The following is a 24340-nucleotide window of genomic DNA, read 5'->3' as shown; positions in this document are numbered from 1 at the left end:
TATCTCCCATCGATGACCCCACAGCGTGCAGAGCAGAGCACATAACAGGAATTTGCATGGAAACTCATGTTTAAATACTGTAATCTAGCCGAGCTCACATTCAACCCTCACTAACCCATTTAAACCTGTCTGTGCTGTATTTATTATGAATACATAAATACACTATCAGATGTTCTCTAGTTTGCTCTCAGGAAGGTACTGGAAAAGACTGACTGATTCATTAAAAGTAGCAAAACTCAATTCTTAATCTCAACCACAACCCATGTGGCCTTGCCCAAGTGCACCTGGAAGAAATTAATGTTCATCCATTCAGGTAGAGAATTATGCAAGCATGTAAAACAGACTAATTTCAGGATCAAAACTGTTTGTGAGACGCTGCTGTATGACGTAAAGAAAGGGTGATGGAAATGCTGTACTATACGATCACCCAGCTTAGAAACACCACTACTGTAGGACTGACACGATAATAAAAACTAAAAATCGAAAGGTTTCACTCCCTCCAGGCATCCTTATTTCCTCATACCATTTATACGGTAGCGCTGTTCTTCCCCCTTTCCCCAACTTACTCTGCTGTGCGTCCCATCGCACTGCACTGATCTACATTTCTTCCTTTTACTTTCTCTCCCCTTTCAGGACCCTGGGACCTTAGGGCTCTATCACCCCCCCCCCAGTTTCCATGACAGCTTCAGTGCTGTCGAAGGCTGAAGTTAATTATTGATGGGCATATACACCGAACATGCAGGAATAGCTTGATACTGTAGGACAGGCAAGCCACCAGAAATATCTGAATGGGGGTGGGAGGAAGAGACATAAAAGGGCCAGCTCAGATGGAGTCCCAACCCCCAGTGCACAAATCACAGCAAACAGAACTGCTCTTGTGAATTTTTGGAAAAGCAGAAATTAAATTCACAAGAGGCTGTTTGCTGTAAATCAATCAAACACCGCAATTCCACAAAAGGTCTGAATTCCATCTCACCCGCATGTAAGACTGCGGCTTTCACAGTGGGGCCCCTTGTTTGGCAGACTGGGCTAAACCCATGAAGCTGCTACTCCTGAATTACAGGTTTTGCACAAAAATGAATGCAAAAAATGCCAAGAAAAAAGTAAATTAAAATGAAATCCAGTAGCAAAACATACTGCCGTACTGTATCCATTAAACACCAAACATATTACTTATTAGCTAATATGGCCATAGGATTGATACCATGGATAGGGGATTGAAGCAATCCAGGGTGATTACAAAGAGCTGTAAAATACTCCACATGTAGTCCAAATGAATTGTGACATCTGTTTTTACTTGGGTTTCACCAAAATAAACTACTGGAATACATTTGGAAAGCAGACAATACAGAATATAAAACCTACGAAAAGACTTCATTAAAAAGTAGTGTCACTCATCGAAAGGATTATTAATCTTGGATGGACTGCATTGGGCCTGTGTGCACAATGGCAGTGAGCTAGGACACACATCCACTGAAGGCAGCTAGTGGTACCAGAATAGGCACTCTTTCAGACTCAAGTAGTCATAAAAAAAAGATTCACACTTACAGCACAAATGTTATATGAAGCAATCTGAGAACAAGAGAATGCAGGAAATTGCTTCCAAGTTAATACTCTCATCCAATCCATCACTGGTCCTGAGGGATTAGGTAGGTTATTATGAAAAAGACCTTTAGCAAGCTTAAATTAAAAGACTTGAGGGGGATTACACTCTGCAATAAACCATGACAAATTCTGCTTTTTATTGCAATTATGACCTTTACATGTCTAATGAACAAATAAAAGCATATTTTTAATAAAGCACTGTGTAAATTATGAAAAAAACAAAAACTAAACAATTAAAACACAAGAACAATACAGTTTGAACACCACCAACACAATGATAAGAAGATTATCTGTTCCTGCAGAACCACACTACATCATAAATATTCTTCTCCCACAGGACAGTCACGTACAAAACAAAGCATTTTTAATAGGAACGGAACACAAGCAGACTTCTGGACTGGAGTCAGCACTGGAAGGGTTAAATCCTCCTGGAACACAATCCAACCACAACATCTGTACTTATTTGCTCAGGCTACAGTGTGGCATGAAATCTTCAAGTTACCATGACTGTTTAAAAACTGCTGGAATAGCCACCCAGGCCTCATGGACTGCCCTGGGCGTCTACACTCAGGACGATCCCATACAGGTTTTGTTTTAGGAGACCACACCCTGGCAAACAGCAGATATATACGCAGTCATAGTAAAAAAGGGGAATGTTAAAATCGCACTCGCTACAGACAGACTCGCTCCAGCTGAAGCCAGCAGAACCTCCCTTTGCAGGCACAACCGAATTCATGCAGTCCTGGATCCCTCTCAAACAGACACTGCCTTGTCGAATTACGCTGTGGTGGTTTCAGGAAGAATATTTACTGTAGGGAGGCAGTGGGGGTGAATTAGCTGTCTGTACAACCTAGCCCACAAACAGATAATAGGAGGTTTCTTTAAAAAACACACACTACAACAACAACTGTGCTCTTACAGTACTTACCCCAGTCTGGAATGTTACATTTATAATATCGCTAATTCATCCTGCTGTCTGATCCACCATTCCTCACTGGTAACCTGCAACAGAGAAGAAATACGAGAAGCATGTAACCAGGCACCACCTGCAGGACAGTACCTCTGAAACCCCAGTGTTTGTTACAGACTGCAGTCCACCTGCAGGACAGTACCTCTGAAACCCCAGTGTTTGTTACAGACTGCAGTCCACCTGCAGGACAGTACCTCTGAAACCCCAGTGTTTGTTACAGACTGCAGTCCACCTGCGGGACAGTACCTCTGAAACCCCAGTGTTTGTTACAGACTGCAGTCCACCTGCAGGACAGTACCTCTGAAACCCCAGTGTTTGTTAAGACTGCAGTCCACCTGCGGGACAGTACCTCTGAAACCCCAGTGTTTGTTACAGACTTCCTTAAAGCCATAAAAACAAACTTGAGAGGTCCCATTTTTTGGTGCAACCAAGTAAAAAAAAAAAAAAAAAAAAAAAGTTTTGAAGTTTGTCAGCAAGTGACTGCATGCACTTTTGTAATTGCATTTGCACAAATATTAGAATGGTGCACAGCAGTACTTTGTACAGCATGGCACTTAATACAATGGCTGCAAATACACATACTGTATGATTGAAGTACAAAGTCTATTGATCCAGTGACCAAGCACATGTGCCCAACTCCTAACACAGGCACGCTGTGCACACAGAGCATTCTTTTCAAAGAGGGTTCAAAAACGCCACTTGGACCAGAGTGGAATACAAATATACAGAAGAACAGAGATCCACACTGTCAGCTGAATGTCTGTAATTCTCAGGAACTTTTAACCCCCATTGCTTTCAACTTAACTTTTACCCATTTAGTTGTTTCTATTATTAAAATTAATATTTACCATTGTTATCATGCATGTAATTATTGGTATACAAATTAGGCAAATGTCAGATAATAAACAATTCCCTACAATAAAGTCTTTACTGAATCTACCATAAAACTAATAAGAAACAAGCTAATACATCACTGACACAAGGGAACGGTTTGATTTTCAGAGAGAGGGAATAGCGGTTTCTTTTATTTTTGACCAGATCATTTAAAGTATGAAAGCCTAATAAAAACAGTGTTACTTTTCTGTGCAGCTCTTCAGAGAAACAGATTCACTTCACCATTTCTTTTGTTTTGTACAATATTTATTTTGACCAAGGGTAAATTATACCATTTACATCAATACATATTGATCTGCAGGCTTTAAATAGCTTATAAATAACAGCATGGAAGGAAATACACTTATAATTACAACAAAGACAAATGTAAATGCACTCCACAAGAGGATGATTAATCTAACGACAATACATCAAGAAAAATGTGTTGAAACTTCACCCAGTCATTAATCCAACTCATTTAACATGACTAGAGAAAGAAAGAAAAAAAAAAAACGCTTGTCAGAAATACGTTAAATCACGCTCCAAATGAAACCTATTGATCTTTTATTAAATGGGTTTATTGACAAAGCAGTTAAATGGGGTAGCTGAAACTTTATAGCATTGCATCGATCATGCACATTATCGGTTATGTCATTTTTACAGGTTTAATTAAGTCTGTAATAAAAACTAAAAACGGGGTGGTGCTTACAAAGACAAACACAGAGAGTAAAGACGCCGCTTTGGGAATGGAGAGAGAAGCTGGCCCGCTTCACTGTTTCACTCTTGGTAGGCACCACTAAGATAAATGCTTTCCTAGTGAAGGGCGGTTGTTTTTCCACAGAGTGCTGAAAATAGGTTTCCACAAAAATGTCTTGCGCAGACTGTAAGCAATGCTCCATTAAGCACTTAAAGCAGAAGCTTGTAAAGCACTTTCAATATCTAGTATCTAATATCACCGTGGCAGACTGGGGTACACAATTTTTTAAATGATGAACTATGGAATGCAGAAGTGAAAAACACACACCACACACAACAATCTATACAAATATAGTTGCCAACACAAGAGTCATCTAGGCTACAGCATCTGTCCAAGGTTGTGTGCTACCTATTGCAACATGAAGTGCTACAGTCGTTCACACATCAAGCACAAGTGCGAGTGTGTCAATGACCCTGTCATGTATGAAGCCTGCGGGGTCCCTGTGGTTTCACACATGATCAGGCATCCTGCAGGGAGGAGCTCACCTCGCCTCACTGGAGCTGGTCACACTCGAAGACTACTGTTGCATTACAGTCAGTGTCGACAGTCAGGTTTGTTTATATATCCACCCCTGCCAGCCTAACGAGCACAGTACTAGGAGAAACACACACTACACAAATTTCACTGGGAGGTGCAAAAAAAAAAAAAAAAAACTTTAGAACCCTAAAAATAATAAAATAAAAAGCACAGGCAGACAGCTGTGTGACAACATCCTGAATACACTTCATGCAGGCAGCAGAAAACAAAAAGCACCACAGAAGCAAATTACTACAAGCTAAACCGTGCTTGAAAACGGGGCGCACACAAGTGAAGGGGTACAGTGAACCATTAGGTAGGCTACGGTATATACTACTGCCTTTAAACACTGCAATATTTCAAAACGAGCCCGGGATTTATAACTCCATTTAATGAATACGTCTCAATATGACGCAACACTTTATAGGCTCCATATATTTTCCCCGATGAGAAATGGTTTCGAATACAGCCACTTCAAATTGCATTTTGGTGTAAAAACCTTGACAGACCTGGCCCTTAGCCGGCAATGTAGTGAGTGAACAAGTTTGGATGTCATGGACATTATACACTATTAACGAATGAATTTACATCACTCACTTGTTCAATACCTACAGTACCTTAATATGTGATAATGTGCTTTATATATATATATATATATATATATATATATATATATATATATATATATATATATATATATATATATATATATATATATAAAAATTAGTGATGCAGAAAGTAATGAACACACTAAATATTTGTTCTATAGGTTTTAAAATGACTGAATGTGGTTATTTACTTAAAAACATACCCTGTGAATGCACTCTGCACTTACTGGTGATGTGGTAAACTTCACAAAATGTGGATTCCACAAGACTGCATGTCTGGATACGTTCCCTGAATGCCTTCCAGCATTTTAACAGCCCAGCCATTGGAAAACACACCAACGCCAAACACATGCTCCGATTTCCACAACAGGAAACATACAATGCCATTTCACCCATATTTAAATGCACATATGCTTGTTACAAATCAAAGTACTGTACAAGTCAAATCCACATCAAACCGTGGCTGTACAGGGAGGAATGCACACCGTTTCAGAAGTAGATTTCAAGTTAGAAACAAAACTGTCCTTTAGCAATATCCAGAAAAAAAATAAAATAAATGCATACAAGCATTAAAAGTAAATGTGAAATTTTGGTTAACGAACGAGTTTCAAAACACATGGTTATATTCTGTACTCTGCGTGCTCCCTCATTACATTACGCATGTGGTCCTAATCTTGGATTCCACGCAGCGTTTGCCTGCACAGTTACCTGGCAGACTCACTGGTCTTCTGTTAAATATAAAGATGAATAGGAAAGCATCAGACACTGTAAAGGTCTAGTGAAATGAATGTTAAAGAACGTGTGCTGACGCAGCATCAGCAAACCCTGCACCTTCTCCAAGCTGTATTTAAGGTTAGATTACACTCCCCAATCTGGAGTTACTTACACTATTAATGTGTTTCTCGCGGACGTTAGCTTACTTACAGAATCCAATGCGCTCGGCACCAGCATCTTAAAAAAAAAAAAAAAAAAAAACCTTCCTCTACTGCAGTTACTGTGCTGGGTAACCATTCCTTTAGGGGGATTTCATGCTTCACAAACCTCAATTTACTCTTCACAATCAGACTTTTTTTTTTTTTTTAAACTCCTGAAGACAGCCCTATAAATCACTGGGGATTGTTTCATATCAGATTCCTGGGAACAGTAGATTGTTATCAGCATACGAAACCCAACGCAAACACAGGCACAGACCTGCCTGCCTGCCCTTTGCAGCTGAGCAATTAGAGGGAATGAGAATTAAACAGCTGTGTTCCGAATACATCCATGTGACCCGCAAACACAATGGCACAATTTTATAACTGCATAGGGCCCAACTTAAAAACAACTTGGCTGGAGTAAGAGAGAAGCAGTTATACTGTTCTGGGCATTATACTGTAACTGGTTTCCAAACCAAGTATCTGTTACCCTTTCTAACTGTCATCATGATGGTTTTTAAAATTCACTCCTCCTCTAACTCAGAGCAGTGAAGTCAGACCAAGCCCAAACTCTGGCGTTCAGTCCTAGATAAAATCAGAGTCTCTGGGGGACTGGAATGTGTAGCACCTCCATAAAGCTGGGGGGAACACAAAGTTTGGAACTTGGTTTCAGGAGACTAGGTTTCAGGCCACTGCATGGAACACCAGGAGAGATTTGGGGGTTGATAAAAGCAAAGTTGTCTCAGGACTAGGTCTCCTGGAACAAGGTTTCAGCCCCCCAGTTTCTGAAAGAGTGTCTTTGTGCGCCCTCAGCTCAAGGCATGAGGATACTGCTACTCCTCTGCTCTCCGGTATTTTCCTTTGCAGTTATCCAATTCTGTAATAAAATGTGTGCGTGTTATGGTCTACTTTTGTTTTATTGTTTCGTTAAATCGGCCATATCATGTATTCCAATATCTGCAGCACAGACAGTATTATAATGCAGATGTTTCTTTAGGTTTTCAATATTAAATAAATAAATAAATAAACACTTTTCTAATCAATTTCATAAAACACAAATTTTGTATATTAAAATAAACTCAAGTACTGCAGTACAACCACCACCAACATAATCCGACGTGGTGTTTTCATATAATTCTGAACGATGAAATACACAAATTTATGCTTATATTTCATGACTATATATATATATAACTTCCTAGTACCTGCCAACACGAATCTCATACAGTAGTGGTATACAGTAATGTTGACTGTGAAACTCTCCAGTGTTTGGTAAAACTCACATCAATAACTAAATTTGCTCTGTAAAATAAGTGTTGGTAATTTACAGCACTATTTGGAAAAATGTTGTAAATTAACCTTTTAAAAGTCATGAATGTACATACAGTATAAAAAAAGAGTTCTAATGAGCTTGAACAGCACCACACAGACAGAAGGCTTTAGTAAAAAAACAGAACACACAAAACACTTCCTTACAAATCTCTAGAGGCTGTACAGTAAAGTACTTCACTTGGGTCAACACCAGCCCTGGAGCCTGCTGGAGATGAATGCTTCTCAGTGCTGCCCGATGGCACTCCAGTCCTTCCACACCTCTTTATATAATCTGCTCACTGGAAGCTCAGTTTAATGAACAAAGGCGCCTTTAATAATTCAGACGGTACTTTCAAAAGATACGATGCGGCTGTCAAAAGCTTTCAGCAATATAGTGAGTAAACGCCATCAGCCTCTGCGGCTTTGCATACACTGATCCCCAGCCCTGTTCCCTGAATGCAGACTGCTACCCTGTTGCTCAGCTACTTCACAGGATTACGTCCAGGCTGATACTGGTGTCAGTGGTGTGTGTGTTTCTTCAATTTATTTTTAAACAACCCTTTAGAAAATTTCTCTTTTGCAATTTGAAATATGCTACATTTTTACAAACCTGTCAAGGATCTGACATAACTTCTGTGAAAAACACAAAATCGCTGGCATTTGTGAATCACACCTAAAATGAAGTCGTATTAGATGCTTTGGGGTTGGGAGCCCACAGAAATGTAAATAAAATAAATCTTGATAATATGCAACATCCAAGCTAACAGGATTTACCCCCCCCCCCCCCCCAATTGCAACTGCTGCCTCAAAGAAAAGATAAAAAAGCACAAATCTGTCTCCCCTGGATCTCATACACTTCTGGATTGGTATAGGATTTAAAGCTTTGCTGTTTGAAATAAATTCACATCCACAGCAAGATAAGACAGGCTCCAACTTTCACTGGCTTACAATAAAAATCAGTTTAGAAACTCAAAATGTGTATTTATCAAATTTTAAAAAGAAAATGCTCCCTGTAATAAAAAAAAAAAAAAAAAAAAAAAGGGCAGGAGAACTGCAAAATGGCTACACGTGAAGCAGCTAATATCTGACAACTGTGCACCAGATTTCTTAATTATTTTCAGGTTTGTTTGCATACAGTTCAAATAGACATGTTTGAACAATGCCATTCTGTCAACCGAACAAAATTACTCCCCAGACAAAGCATTCTAACTGGCTCGGGGCTCTGCCCGTGTTGCCATCATGCTTCACTGATTAGCTGAGTGGAGAGATCCTAAAAATATGCTTTTTGGTACCAGTCTATCAAATTGCCTTCATAGCTAAAAGAATAAACTTTGAAGAAAAAAACATCAGAACTCGCATGGATCTGCAAATAAGAAAATGGCATGCCAGAGAGAAGCCGTGGTAAAAATTGTCAGCAAAGAAGACACAGATAAACAGAAATGGAAAAATAAAACAGCCCCAGAAAATAAAAATAAAAATGTACAAGGATTTAAAAAGTAAAGCGCCTCAAACCAGTAACATATCAAAGAATCTTTTCAATGCTGGCAATACAGTATGACAACGGAAATAAAAAATAAAACCCTCTTGAAATCTATTTGATCCAGAGATGTGAATAAGATATTACTTGCTAATCAAAGACTGCCTCAGATGTCTGACTGCATGACTCAAACTGAAGGGCATGCAGGGAAAGAATTTTAAACACAGTACGTGTGTGAAAAAAAAAAAAAAAAACCCTAATTATTTTCAATACTGTATCTTCAGTACACAAATGTAAAAACTTGACAGACTTCCCCCCAATCTGTGACAGTTTCATATATACAACAGACATAACAGACAGAAACACAAATGAAATGTTAGCGTCAGGCGCGTTGGGGCAGCTACACAGGAACTGGTTGCTTTGTCTGCCAGGCAGAGAAAAGGACAAGATGCAGTCCAGCATACTAAAATATCTGTCAAATAGTGGGGGCACTGGAAATTTTTTTTTAAAAATTACAATTTCATCACTCCCCTAAATCCACAAATAGTGTGTGAAAGGTAGCAAAAACACAGAATCGTACCAGAAATAGCACAACCAAAACATTTAAATCTACAGGTATGAAAACAGGGATAAACCTACATTTGAAAACAACAACAGCATTATCACGCAACAGGGCCTGACCTACTGGAGGGACCCAATTATTCCTTCAATTCCTCCCAGAAAGACAGCTACAATGACAGCACAGCGGGCCATTTCTAGAGTCTCACTAGAATCCATGCTGGTACAATACAAGATGTTTCTGGAGCACGCTTCGCTTGGTGGAAGCTACCTGGGGGTTGGGACTCTGCAGACAGACAGTGAGTTGGGCAGACAATCAGAGTCTGCATGGCACGCAGCTGATAAGAAATCTGGCTTCTGACAGCCCTGTCTCTCACAGAGCACTCAACATGTCACACGGAAAAGGTGCCCTATGAAAACACTGGAGTTAAAAAGACAGATTCCCATTCACTAGAGGTGGTCGCAAATCATTTTTTATATTCTGGTCTGCTAGGGCACAACTTGCTGATGTGCAGTTTTCAACGTTGAATCTCTCCCAAAAGTTATCCATGCAGGGAAGAACAAGAGGTTTCATCAAATCATCATATTACAAATTGCCATACCTGCTAATTCTGAGTCAGTCACTCCCTTTTGTTACTGATCATCTCCAAACCGCTTAAATTAGGTCAAGAGAAGACGTCCGTTTCCACTGAAATGGAATTTGCTGGAACAGATAAAACTTCAAAAAATAGATTTCTCTCTCTTCTCCAAACCGTTTAAAGAATTTCAAACATATCCCTGCCTGTCAGCAAGAGCCGTCTCATTTAACAAAACGCACGGTCAGTCCTTTCTCTTCCTGCAGCCTTCATGCAAATTCTCAATTTGTTGCACAGAAGTCACGGATACCATACTAACAGCAAGCCCAAACAAATGGCCCCACTCTGCATCTCCAGCTTGTGACGTGCCCAAGCAGTAAGGGCGACATTCCTGCTGTACCTGCTGTCATTTTCTTTGCAGACAGACTGGTCGAGGAGTCTCTTCAGCTAGCAGTATTATTCTCGGGTGTGTTAGAGGAGATCACAACCTACAATAAAAAAATGCATTTAAAAAAACGCATGCTGAACAGAAATACCCCTACTGCTTCATTCATTTCTTTAAAAACAAATCTGTCATACATATTTTCACCCTGTAATATACTGTGCAAAATCCATTAACAGAACGCAGAAGTTTTATTTAAAAAACAAAAAAGCCAGCCGCATATGAATGCATGTTTGTTCCATTTTTGTTGTCTAATGAAAGGCATTGGAAGGTAATGAAGGTAATGGTGTGAATCCAACAAATGATCCTGCTTAATGGCTTTAAAACATGCAATGGATTGAAAAACGAGCAACAACAGGATTTCAGTTTTAGCCCTGAAGAAACAACAATTTACAGACGATTAGCAGGCGCGGCTGGATTAGTTTGCTTTAAATGCATTCCAGCAGTCTGCATCAGGCTGTGTATTACATGTAATTAGCAAATGCATATAAAGTACACATTGCATTTCATAAATATTCATGCAAAGAAAAAAAAGATAAAAAGAAAATTTAATGAAGTCAACGACTGCCAAAAACCATTTCCAGCAAAGATGCTCCAATGCAGTCCCGTCAGGAAGATAATTCAATCTCATTACCAGACTGCATCTTAATCATGCAACAAGAAACCCTACCTGGCTTTCAAGTTAATCACAAGCCTGCCCCCCACATCATAATCTTGCGGTGACCGCATCATAATCATGCAATAATGGACCCTACCTTACACATTATTCACCCCAGTGGTGATCGCCATCATACAGTAGACAGGGGTTTGTAGGGCCACCATGTGCAGACAGGACGAGACCAGCCTGCGAGGAGTTTAACATGATCTCAACACATACTGGACTAGAACACCCTCAAGGACTGCTCCCTCAGCTGTTTTGATATTTGTGGCTAGAACTCTTGATTGAAGCCTGTTCTCTGGAGGGCCCCAGAGAGCCATGGCTTTTAAAGACTGCTTCTTGCAGCCTCGGATAACACAGCATCACCTGTCAAAAGACTCTCTGATGTACAGGAAGATCTTCCCCATCATCACTGAAACTGGCTGGCTGCAGCAACCACTATGCATTACATATATCCACTACATGTGCGCGATACTAACAGCATTACATTTTAATTAACAGTCATTCAGGGTACACTGCGATGCCACATCTCTTTCAGGGAGGACTCCTGTTAACGGGAGAATAACTGTAACAAAACAAGTGCCCTATTGTATATCTCAGGCATTCCTAATGTATTGACCATAAGAATTAAAAGAGCAGCTCCTTCCGTTGCTGAACACGTGAGGGGGTGTGTGCTGTGCTCTCCAGACAGGAGAAGCGAGAGGCAGCTGAGCAGCTGGGTTCTTTTCCTTCTCCTCTTCATTAAAAACGTATGCCTCTTCCACACCTCAGCCTTGTGCATGCATACCCCAAAATCGGTCTGCTTTAAAGATTCAAAAGCCTAGCTTGCAGTAACAAGGGGAAACAATTCAACTTTTAATCCGTCTCCCCGAATGGAACAATATTCATGCCTGTTCACATTAGAAATGTCCCAGGCTGCTGGGTGGCTTAATCTTGCAAAACGCTCTCCAACTGGCAGCTAAAATGCCATTTAGAGCAACTGATTTGGAAGTGAATAAAAGATCTTTTGGGGAAAAATAAAGGAAATGATTTCACACAGACTCAGAACAAAGTTAGAAAAAAAGAAAAAAAACACCATGAAAACCTAATTTGTAGAATCGCCATGTTATTGGTTCTGTTATCCCAGAGACATTTTTAAAACAGTCTACAGTCCAGACCCCCTACTGCAGGAACTGTAAAAGACGCACAGTGCAAACTCTGACAAATCCATTCATTTATGGAAAGAGCTGTAGCCCGTTTCAGAGCTGGCATGCCATTATATTATACCCGAAGCCAATGGCATTTATGAGAGTTCAGTTTCCATTTGAACAATACTGTACAGAGGTATGAACAGCAAGGCTCCCAGAGCAATACAGATCTGAAGAGCCACATTCCACAGGTTTCAACTGGGAGGGGCATGTGGATTGGCTTGATTTAAAAACACAAAGCGTGTAACAGAATGAACTACGACTCAGGAAGAAAGTTTAAACATGACTCTCGATCATTATGACTATTGTGATAGGCGACGATGAAATGATTGAAAACCCCATGCCATCACATCTTACCTTTTGAAAGAGCAATCGAATCAGGTGGGTGTCTTCCTGTGTTACTGATTACATTGGCAATTTATGAAAGTGGAATTATAATTAGAGGTGACAACTTCACTTCCGAGTAAATTCAAATTCAGTGGAATACACCTGAAAAGTTGATGTTTTAAAACTGCCAATTGCCAGGTTACACAAAAGCTGGTGTTGAGTTACAAGCCTATTATCAATTAGGTTTGGTTTTTGTTTTATTTTTTTTTGTTTGTTTTTTTATTTTTTTTATTTTTAACTATCTTAATTTGCAAATGCACTCCAGATCTGCCTTGTTTGTTAATATTTTCTTCCTTAAATATTATATCCATAATGCATAGCCTAAGTTTTTTTTTTTTTTTTTTTGTTTAAATCAAGCTGTTTTCAAAATGCACTCATTTTCACCAAGTCACTTAATATACAATATGAAGTAACTTACAAAAATAGATGGTGAGTAAGTAGATTGAAGAAAATGCACAGAGTCCTTTTCTTCAATCAGTTGCCAGGTTTATTGAAATATGCAGGGAGTCTGGTCCCAGGTACAGGACATACAGAATACTCAACATTACAATGTTTGCATGACATTAAATACCCTTCTGTATAGATGGTCCACCTCCCCTTTCTGACACTAACCAATTGTCAAGGTAATTTAATTTATTGTGTGAGTGTTAATGTGTGTGTGTCTGTGTGTGTGGTCTAGTGTGACAACCTCTGAACTCAGTGCATTCTTCACACTCCTGGAGACAAAAGGTCCATACATCTGCCTTTTGTTATCTCCTTGCGACCCCCTTTGATGCCAGTGGCATTATCTCTTTTGATCTCTCTGAAGTCTAGAGCCTGTTCCCTTCTAGTCCACAGCACTGTTATCTCATTAGCTTGCAGTCATTGTTGGGCAGTTTGTAGACGCAGCGTCTCTATCAGTGCTTAGCAGTACATGCAATTTGAACCAAACAGTCTGCTATCTGCAATATTAGTCTCTTTTCAGAAAAGAACACCAGTATAGCTCTGCTAGTCCACATGCGTAGCAAACCCCTAATCAATTCTCGATCCATGTTTTCCAACACAATATTTTTGCTTTTGAATTACAAATAAACTGTAAAAACAAATAAGATCCCTACTGCATAGCAGTTTCATCCATTTCCCGTTTTAATACAAGTTTGTTAGCCACTGTGTGCATTTAACAAGCCCAGGTGTGTTATTAAAATCATTGTAAAACCAGGAATGGGTTAGACTGCTATGCAATAGGAGTCTTATTGCCATCCCTGTATAGGAGTAGCTGCAATATGAGTGCACTTTTTTTTTTTTTAAAGAAAATGTTTCACTTAAGAATCATTAGACACCATCTTCTTAAACAGATGTTAAACAGACTTGATTTGATAATCAAAATAAGCTTAAAATTCCTGTTAAAAGCTCTATTTTATATATTTGTTAGAAAGGGGCTCGCTCTATTTAAAAAAAAAAAAAAAAAAAAAAAAAAAAAATAAAGGAAACCTGTGCTTGCAGTCATTCTTATCCATACCATATCAATTCAGTGTTTATCACGTGGACCTGGGGAATACAGTACAGCACTGTGTGGTCCATGTTTAAGACTTTCAGGAGCAAAAACTGCATTTTTGAACTAGCTAAGCAATCATTCGCGTATTCATTCGTGCTCTTTAATTGAAACCAAGATACTTGAGTCTTCTGTCGTTCTAGTACACTGAGCAATTCAACTTTTCAGTTTAATATTAAAAAAATGGTGTACTCTGTCAAAATGACAGCAGAGCAAACTGTGCATACATTTTTTAAATAACTATTCAGTAAGTAGATTGATTGGCTTGCATTATGTCTTTTCATATATTCAAGATAAACAGTCTTCAAAATAACTTTATCCCCCCCCACCCCACCCCCCAGCTTCGAAATGCAGCCTTGGTTCTAAAAGTTACCCTTCATGCCCCGTCTGGGATCCTCAATGCAGACTGAGCTGCAGGAGATGGCTCGAGGCCCATTATCCAGCTCCTTTACAAACAGAATGAGCTTCAGTGGTTTTACACTTCATAATGGTACTGCTTGTTCAACAGCTTTTGTGCTATTCAGGATACCCAGACTGATGAAACACTTTTGGGTCAGTTGTGCATTTGTTGTGCAAGGACAAAGCTTTACTGAACCGCCTGAATTTCTGCGGTCAATACGGTAGAAAGCTTCTTAACAGGAGCCAAGCGCCACAATCCTGATCAATCTTAAACACAAACCATCACTCCGAGCCTGTGCCAGTGTGCCACGTGCTTCCCTTCTCCGTCTGTGCTTCGTCACAAACAGACAGACATTTTCAATTTGCTTACATTCCACTCAACGTAGTTCTAGCTACAGAACCTCAAGCTCCACAACAGCCTGCCGTGCAGCTTTTTATCTTCAACCTTGTGTGTGTTTTTTCTTGGAAAGAAGGAAAATGCCAAGAAACTGCCCAATCTTTTGCCTTGCGAGTTTCTTCAGGGAGGGTAATGGGTAAACACATGGAGTTTGTAACACATTTAAAAAAAAAAACAAGCACTTCAAAATGAAATACTGAATGGTCTCTCCACCTCTCTAAATGATGAGTGCATTTCACTCTGCTGCCCTCAAAATTTAGAACGTTATTTTCAGCATCAGTTTAGCAAAGTCACTTTAGCCTGAAGAAAGACACATCATAAAAGCTAATCATGCTGCCTTGCAATTTCCCCAGGAGTCACATGTAAAAGCATTATGCACTTTTTACTTGGCCTGATCAAGGAGAGGGAAAAAAAAATAATTCACAAGGCTCCTGTTACTGGAAATATGAATTCTTTTGTTGCTGTATTATAGATCCCAAATCCCCACAGCCAAAAGATACATGCTAGCTAGACTATGCATTCCTGCATCACGTGTAATCAATACAAACTGAGTAGAAGAAAACTCAGCTTGTGCCGTTCCATTTTTGAATATGGGTTACAACAGCAGATAAGGCTAGCTCCAGTAACTGCAGTGCTAGAAACTGAAACATTTATCTAGGACACAGTTTTTGTTCCTTTAACACTTTGTTTCCAAAAGCTGCAGGAATGGGGCCCCGAACGACAGTATCTCTAGTCAGCTGACAAAGCATTTCTTCACATGCCAAGGAAAGTGCAGTCCTACCAAATAAACACGAGTGCCGTGTCCCAAACCTAACTTACAACAAAATACACAACACTCATTACGTTAACATAGCAGACCAACACAAAAACGATTCAATAATGATGTTTCCCTCCTCCAAACAAATAAAAGATGAGCAGCGATGGTACTGTGAGGTAGGTAATTCTCCATGACATTTCTTGCTGTTGTCCAGAGCAGCCTACAATTAAACAGTGAGGAACAAGCAGCGGCCCTGCCTGGGGCTCAGCTAGGACAGAATACCCAGGCTGCGCTTCAAAACCAGCATGAAGGGACTTGTCCATGTTCAGCACACTGATGCTATCACCCCCCTTCACTAGATACAGTACCTTTTTATAACACACAGCTACGGTACACTGGCTACAATGATAACAGCTGGTAATGGATGTCCTGGTGCCACAGCGGTGTGTACATTTAATGATATTCTAGGAGGTACCGTTCTGAACAGACTGAAGATAACGTGATTCAGTCATTACTTCACGATACAGTAATACAAACAAGCCAGTCTCCAAACTGGAGGACCTATGATGATTGCTATGCAAGCATTGCTGAATGCAAAGATGGACAACAGCTTAAAAAAAGACATGAAAAAGGACACACACCCAGTCAAAATCAAGCATAGGTTTTATGCCCTTCGAGCATTACATTCTTGAAATCTATTCCCCATTTCTTAGAGGCTCGTGTAAGAACCTGAATATTAAGCTACTGTATTGTATATAAAAAACAAACAGTTCTGTTGTATTAAAAGCTGTACCAGCTACTGTAAAATGAAATGGAACTAATGAGAACACTGCTGAATGGTCCCTTCTGACTTCCATGCTGCACTTGAGCAACTTCATTAAACTCTGTAGCAACAGCTGTTCCTGATAACTGGATAGAGATTTATAACAAAAACACAACATAACTGTGCATAACATCATGTCACAGGGCCCTCGCAACAACAACCAGAGTCATAAATCCAGCTGATACACTACACTGACATAACACTGGACTTCAGAACGATTAGCAGAGCAAGACAGAGAACATTCCTGTGAAACGCTGTTCTCTGCTAGCTCCTTTTCAGAACTGCCTCACATTGTTCTGTGCGTTTACTGTAGCACCCAGTTCATCTTGACTCAACCTTACCAACTGAACTAGTCCCATCTGCTCTCGTTCTCCACATTAACTGTTAATACACACTGTCACGCTGCACGACAAGCGATTCCTTTTCTCTACAGCAGCCTGAGCTCCTGAGAGAGCTGCTGCTGCGTTACCTCTCCAGATCGTGCTCTTACTCTCTCTGTCAAACCAGGAGCAATGATAATGCCGAGCCTGGGAGCTCTCTGAAAAACAGATGGAGAAACCCTGGCAAACACCAACACAAGAGCACAGAAACAAAGAAAGTAACAGGATTAAGTTGGTCTTTTAATAAAAATAATGTAGCCATCTCGTTTTAATGAGACTGACAATGATTGACATCAGACCATACCTTATGGCCTGGTAGATTACTGTAGGATGCTACAATGCATTCTGTATCTGCATGAATTTCATTTTTAAATAATTGCACAGTTTCAATAGATCTTATGCCCCTATAAACGTGCTCATCCTTGGTTAAAACCAGCTTCTAATAAATAACAGGTTAGTTCAACTTGTCTATAGCCTAGATTCTCAGAAAGACGACAGAAGCATGCTGTATTAAGCAACCTACCAGCATATCCTGTTGTACAATCTGGCTGCCAAGTTTCATTGCTGTACTTTTTTCCTCCTGGCTTACCTGTTTACTGGTCAAGTGACTTTTGATGTGCCCTTGCTACAGGACTATTTATTTTTGGAATGAAGATAAAAGCAGGCAAATACAACACTTTAAAAGGGACTCTAGTTTTAACAGATAAATGTAACAATTACTCTGGACAACTTGCTCTATATAAAATGAATTGTGCTCTCAATGGTTTAAATTCAGAAGTCGCACCCACTGTCACTGAAGCTCCTGATCACATGAAGCTGTGCTCCAAATATCTAACCTCTTCCTGTCACCTTGTAGGTTGCACACCACATGTGGATGAACAGAGATCAAACATGATCCGTCAATCAACAGAAGAGGTTTTTAAATTCCTCAACCCACCCCCCCACTACTAAATTGATAGGGAACTGGCAGTGCTCCTCAAAGGACTAGACAAAGGATCAGCAGTCTTACTGTCAGTTACTTAGAATGTGGATTCAATATCACTTCAACTCCACTAGGACGGTTTCCCTGCCAGGACCCTGTAATTATTCTTCTGAGATCTTGTGTACAGCAACAGCTAATCTCACACATTAGTGATGGTGTGTATCCCATCGCTTCGGTTTAGAGTACATTTCTAAAGACAGGATCAAGCAGCAACTGAAGACCTCCACACACCCAACAGGGAAAACTGGACAGTAGCTCATGGGTCGAGTCACAAGTGTTCTCTTGGTTCCCCTGGAAACATAATTTACTGTAGCATTATCAGATAAAAGGAAAAGAGAGGGTGGTATAGAAATCCCCAAATTCAATTTCACCAGCAGCACAGCTTTTATTGTTTAAGTGAACAAAAAGTAAAACAGGACAATGCCACCTCTCAGTTAGCCTGGTTTAAAAGCAAGGATAATTGTAAAATGTATTATTATTACTCATGCATGTACAGTAGTGAGAGCTTTAAATGAATGAAGGAGGAAAGTAGGTCAACAGCTTTCTAATGTTTACCTCATCTCTCCTGTGTTTCTATTATTATTAGCACTGTCAGTGGAGTAGTAGTTTACAAAACCCATTGTAAAAATGTTCCAATATATTCTATTTTTTACCCCCCTGGGATTTCAAATCAAAATATAGTACTTGTCTTTCCCACACATTGGATTCTGTACATTCTACTTTATAGCAAGAAAGCTGCAGCATTAGAATCCGTCTGTTAGTTTGGGTCGAGGAAAGAACTTTAGGCAATTCTATTCTAAATTCCACAGGAATGATACGTTTAAAGAATCTAACCAATTTTACTGACTGCTGCTTTTGTTGCTCCTGCAAGGTAGATGGGTAAAATCCACCATCCTGCAACAAGACTCAGTTGCAATGCATTATTTTCCTGCAAATGTTTGTCCAAGACAGCATACAGTCTGTGAAACCAACATTTAGGATTCTCACTTTTTATTTAATCTTTAAAAATAAAATAAATAAAAATCCAGCAAGATTTTTTTTTCTTCGTCCTAACCATTGAAATGTACCAGTTTTCAATTTTGAACTGTAAGGGATTTGTGTCTCTATGTACAGCAGAAATTACATCTCTCAACAAAACTGGGTGTTACAGATTTGTTGTTTAAACACGACACTCTAAACACTGCAGGACTGCATTAATGAAGTCGGGCATGAGGCGACCTGCAAGCAAGGTGTGAAAATGTGAAGGGCGCTGCCTGATAACAAAAACTACTGAACCAGACAGAATGAACAAGAAAACAGAGCCTGTATGTGAGTGAGTGAGAGTGTGCGTCTCATTTACTACAGACCTGCAAATACACATTACAACTAAATACAAACAACTCTCCCCAGTGATGAAAATGATCAATGCGTTGCACTAGCCTCACTCACGCTGGATTCCCAGATCTGAGTGAAAGGCAATGAGGGGCCTTTCCCTTCAGAGAGGAGGCATGCAGCAGCTACAGTACACTGGGAAGGGAGGGAGAAGGAAAATTCCTCAAGATCGTTCCCAACACAAATACATCCTGCTGACTGCAGATCAGGTGGGGGGAAAAAAAGATCCCTGATCTTAACCTCCTGCTTATTTCATTAACCCAGTGAGGACCGACAAGACTATCTCACGCAGCGGGTGATTATGAATGGGTTTGGATGGCAAATACCTACCTATGTGTTATTTAAATCGGCATACTGTAATCATCTTTATAGACCACCACCATCCCAACTGCTATATTCTGAGTGACAAACGAGTCATTTGCGATTAAAGTCTTCAGAGAAATACAGACAGTATAAATAAACTACTTCATACTGTACAGATTACTAAACCTCCGCATTAACATTCAAACCAGAACGACACGTAGCAAGATGATTTACCTGCCGGGCAGAGGTCAGTTTGCAGGCTGGGATTTCCCTGGGTGCTGTTGCACACACCGATAAACTACGGAACGACAGAAAAGAAGAAAAATAATTAATCAAACCCAATGCGTTCTAATGCTAGGCAAACTGCACGCTGTTTTTGTATACATACACGCATTATTCATCACGAGGGAGGTACAAAACCGCGCAAACGAACTGGTTAAAAATGTTTTTTAGAAGCTTTTTTTCCTGCAATGGATCGTTGTTGTTTGGTTTCCTCGTGTATTACCTGTAGAACCACTGGTCTCCAGTCCAAGGTATGCTTCTGTAAGCAACGCTATATTACTGTTACTTACATATCCTTAAAAGACGTGGTTCATTCTTTCAAATCGCAGCAATAAATATTATTAAATCCTGCAAGTAAACGCCACGCATGTTCTGTCTGTACAATGCTGAATGAAAATGTGCCAGGTTTTGTTTGCACAGCACTATACGTATTTATCAGTTAAATGAAGTATCTTGCATTCCTATACCCGTATTTGCATTATATTCTTATCAATGTACTACTACCGAGAATGCAACTGTACAGTACAGAACGGAAGACAGACGATCTGGCATTTACAGTACTCAGCACAAACTCACCGTGTGTGCAGAGGCACAGAAAGGTGTCCTCCAGCAAGTCGCAGGTTTGCTGATAATAACACTCCAGTCTCCGCAGGCCTTGGACTCGGTGCTTTCCTCGGCTCTCGCAATCCCCTAAGCCAGACTGCAGCGGCGACTCGGTCTCCACAGATCCAACATGCTCAGCACAAGACCACGACTCCAGCTTGAGCTGCACTACCGCGACACAAAGCGAGAAACCCCGAGCAAGGGGGAGGGGCTAAGAGAGGCGAGGCAGGCCAATCACAGAGAGAAGGGAAGCAGTGGGGGCCAATCACAGCGCGGAGATCACAATTTGTATACCGACTCGATTACTGCCCATGATAGACACGGGATCGAAAAAAACCGGCCAATCACAAAGCGGTACGGATGGGTGGGAGTAACGCTGTTAAACTATGAAATAATGGAGTGTAGTGAAAGTGTTAGGTAAGGGCGGGCGTGTGCAGTCTGAGAGAGTGGCTTGGTAGATTTGTTGAAAAAGCTGAAGCTAAGATACATTTTAAAGTGTTAGCGTCATACCTTCGATTTTACGCGCAAGCTTCTGATATATTTTTTTTCAGCCAGCTCACCATTTCACCATTTTCTACTATCTTATTGATCCCAAAATCTCATCAAGCAGCTTCTTGAAGGATCCCAGGGTGTCAGCTTCAACAACATTACTGGGGAGTTGATTCCAGACCCTCACAATTCTCTGTGTAAAGAAGTGTCTCCTATTTTCTGTTCTGAATGCCCCTTTTTCTAAACTCCATTTGTGACCCCTGGTCCTTGTTTCTTTTTTCAGGCTGAAAAAGTCCCTTGGGTCGACACTGTCAATACCTTTTAGAATTTTGAATGCTTGAATTAGGTAGCCACGTAGTCTTCTTTGTTCAAGACTGAACAGATTCAATTCTTTTAGCCTGTCTGCATATGACATGCCTTTTAAGCCCGGAATAATTCTGGTCGCTCTTCTTTGCACTCTTTCTAGAGCAGCAATATCTTTTTTATAGCGAGGTGACCAGAACTGAACACAATATTCAAGATGAGGTCTTACTAGTGCATTGTACAGTTTTAACATTACTTCCCTTGATTTAAATTCAACACTTTTCACAATGTATCCGAGCATCTTGTTAGCCTTTTTTATAGCTTCCCCACATTGTCTAGATGAAGACATTTCTGAGTCAACAAAAACTCCTAGGTCTTTTTCATAGATTCCTTCTCCAATTTCAATATCTCCCATATGATATTTATAATGTCAATTTTTATTTCCTGCGTGCAGTACCTTACACTTTTCTCTACAGTACTGATGCAGTGGAGTTTTATTTTGCACTGGAGCGAAGCAAGACCCCCGGCCAATCACATGTTGCAATGTTAGGGCTTCCCAAATCAGTTCCTTGAAGTGCCAGGGGCACCTTTACATACCACGTGACATACCATCCCACTTTCAGCCATTGCCCCCCCCTTTCTGCAGAAAACCCTCCGATTATTTATTTGGTTAAGAACATGCTGACCCCTCACTTTATCTAAAAACTAAACATTACCCACAGTTACACACTGAGTCTGAAATTGCATTGAAGCAAGGGCTTTGTTGCAGATCATTTCAGGGTGTCATAGCTGGGTATTTGTGCGTCTCGCTAGTAGATCATTTCTAGCATTCCTTTACAGTGAGGAGACGTGAGCATGTGGAAATACAAAGGGTTTGGCACTTGCTTGACTGAGATAAGGGTCTTGTTTATAATTCTGTAGCCACCACGCTGCTACAATATCATGAAAAATGTCTCTAGCATGGGGGACCAGCCCCTCCCATGCTGCAGTCTTCTTAGTCCGCTAGTGCTGAATCCGACTGATAATCACAACTAAATTGCAAAACTGCTCTAATGATGAGAAGCATTAGCGAGATTGCAATCAGCCACACAAGCCGCCAGGTTGCCTGTTTCCAGGATCACACCTCCATGAATCACTGCTGCCTTTCCAGTTCATCCTTGTGTTGTGAATGAACACCATGCTGTGCGTTTTCAATTATTAATATTCACTACAAATCTATATTGCAGTCATGTGCACATTTCAGGCAGCAAACTGTAGAGGAAGTATTCATCAAAGAGAGCAGGGAAGCCAGGTACTGATTGCGGTGCCGCACGCCATAGACCTCCTAATGCCTTCTCTCCAGCGCCTGTCCTACAAGCTCTTTATATTTGTGTTAGGGCTGGAGCCACTGCTGGTACCTTGTCTAAGTCAGCCTCACAAACAAGTCTTACACCAGGGGATAAGTTGCTATGTGGTGACTGCATGTCTCACAGGCTGAAAGCTGCAGGGCACTGATCACACCTGGGGTGTCTGGATGCTGCGTTTCAGCTTCAAACTGCCACCTGTCGCAGGTAAACAGTGACTTATCAGTTCAAGCCAGTTCCAGTTTTAATGTACTGTGTATTATACACTACACAGAAGAGAGGGTAGCTTTTGATCTGTAGCAAAATGCCCTTTTATTATCAGAGAGCCAAGTTGAGGTGTTACAAAATTAGAAGTAACAATAATTCAGTACCATCCATCTTTTCAGAGAATGTAATCCCCAACCTGTTTAATACCCTAGAGTGTGATCTCTATTGTTGTGTCCTGATCAGGTCATTATTATTCAGTTCACTAGCTAATGTCCATCCAGAAAGGAATGCTGGCAAAGTGGCCTGTCTGTCAGCTAGCTTCTTAAAAATAGTTCAGCGGACAGAAGAGTACATAGAGATTAAAGAATGATACTTTTGTCTAAAACAGAACATGATGTCTGGGATGCTGGAGCTCTGAATGAGGGTTTTGCCCCCCCCCCCTCCCCAGTGCAATCCCACATTGGGATGTTTTTCCATGACCTTTTGATAAAATTGCATCATCAACCAGTCTGCTGTGTCCAGAGGAAAAAAACATTACTCCAATTTGCCAAGGCATCTTATCAGTCATAAAAGTCTCTGCTGTACCATACACTGTAAGAGTCTCCCACAGGACACATCTCTTCAGAAAAATCCCCCCATCATTATCATCCTATAGGACATCCCAATTCCCGGCACCTGATAAACGTGCTGAATCTGAAACCAGGTTTCACCTGTGGTTCTGAAAGCCCTGTTGTTAATTAATACCCAGGCTGTGTTCGGAGCTCAGCACTATGTGAAAAGCACACACAGTACGGTTTGCACACAGACCCAAGTTGACAACAAGCTGACCTGGGTGTTTGGTAGAAAAAGATAGCATCACTGGTTCATGTTAGACAGGTTTGCAGGGATGAGTCAGTAACTTTTGTAATTGAGCAGTTTCAACTTGTTCCAATAGCATGGGAATGCTAGAAGCTATGAACTCTAGGTATTGCCCTTTATCAGACTTCAATGAGTACAGTAAAACCAGGCCTGGAGGTTTTAAGGTTCCACAAATCACAGATGGAATCAGCATGGCCTTAAACAAAGAAGATGATAACGCAGCCTCTTAAGGAATGCTTATTAGACTTGCTCATGTAGAAAAAAATACTCAGAAATATTTGTGTGCCGCACTGTAAGGGACGTTTATATATAGTGGTTTAAGCAAAGTCCTGACTGGTAAAAGGAGGTTTGGGATTGCTTTATTTTTTATTTCACAGTCTTTGAAAGTCTTTTAGGTCTGACACACTGAGTGTATTTTCTACCCTCATTGTGCCAAAATAACATTGAAAGGCGAATCTGGTTGTTTTCTTAACC

General features: G+C 40.4%; 1 protein-coding gene across 3 annotated transcripts in view; it reads right to left on the bottom strand.

Annotated features, from left to right (window-relative positions):
• LOC121299204 (D-glucuronyl C5-epimerase-like) overlaps nucleotides 1-20847 on the bottom strand; it is a 33721-nt gene extending 12874 nt beyond the window's left edge. The window contains exons 1-4 of one of the 3 annotated variants that reach the window (XM_041226836.1): nucleotides 20640-20847; nucleotides 20016-20079; nucleotides 10192-10652; nucleotides 2534-2607 (exon numbers count right to left, since the gene is read on the bottom strand). The gene's annotated coding sequence lies outside the window, so the exon portion shown is untranslated. The remainder of the gene's footprint in view (nucleotides 1-2533; nucleotides 2608-10191; nucleotides 10653-20015; nucleotides 20080-20639) is intronic. The other 2 variants (XM_041226835.1, XM_041226837.1) reach the window with 2 other exon arrangements.
• Nucleotides 20848-24340: the final 3493 nt, after the last annotated feature.

The sequence above is a fragment of the Polyodon spathula genome, chromosome 24 (genome assembly GCF_017654505.1).
Source record: "Polyodon spathula isolate WHYD16114869_AA chromosome 24, ASM1765450v1, whole genome shotgun sequence".
NCBI lineage: Eukaryota > Metazoa > Chordata > Actinopteri > Acipenseriformes > Polyodontidae > Polyodon > Polyodon spathula.
Note: the sequence above shows the minus strand (reverse complement) of the source record. Positions and strands in the feature narration are given on the sequence as shown.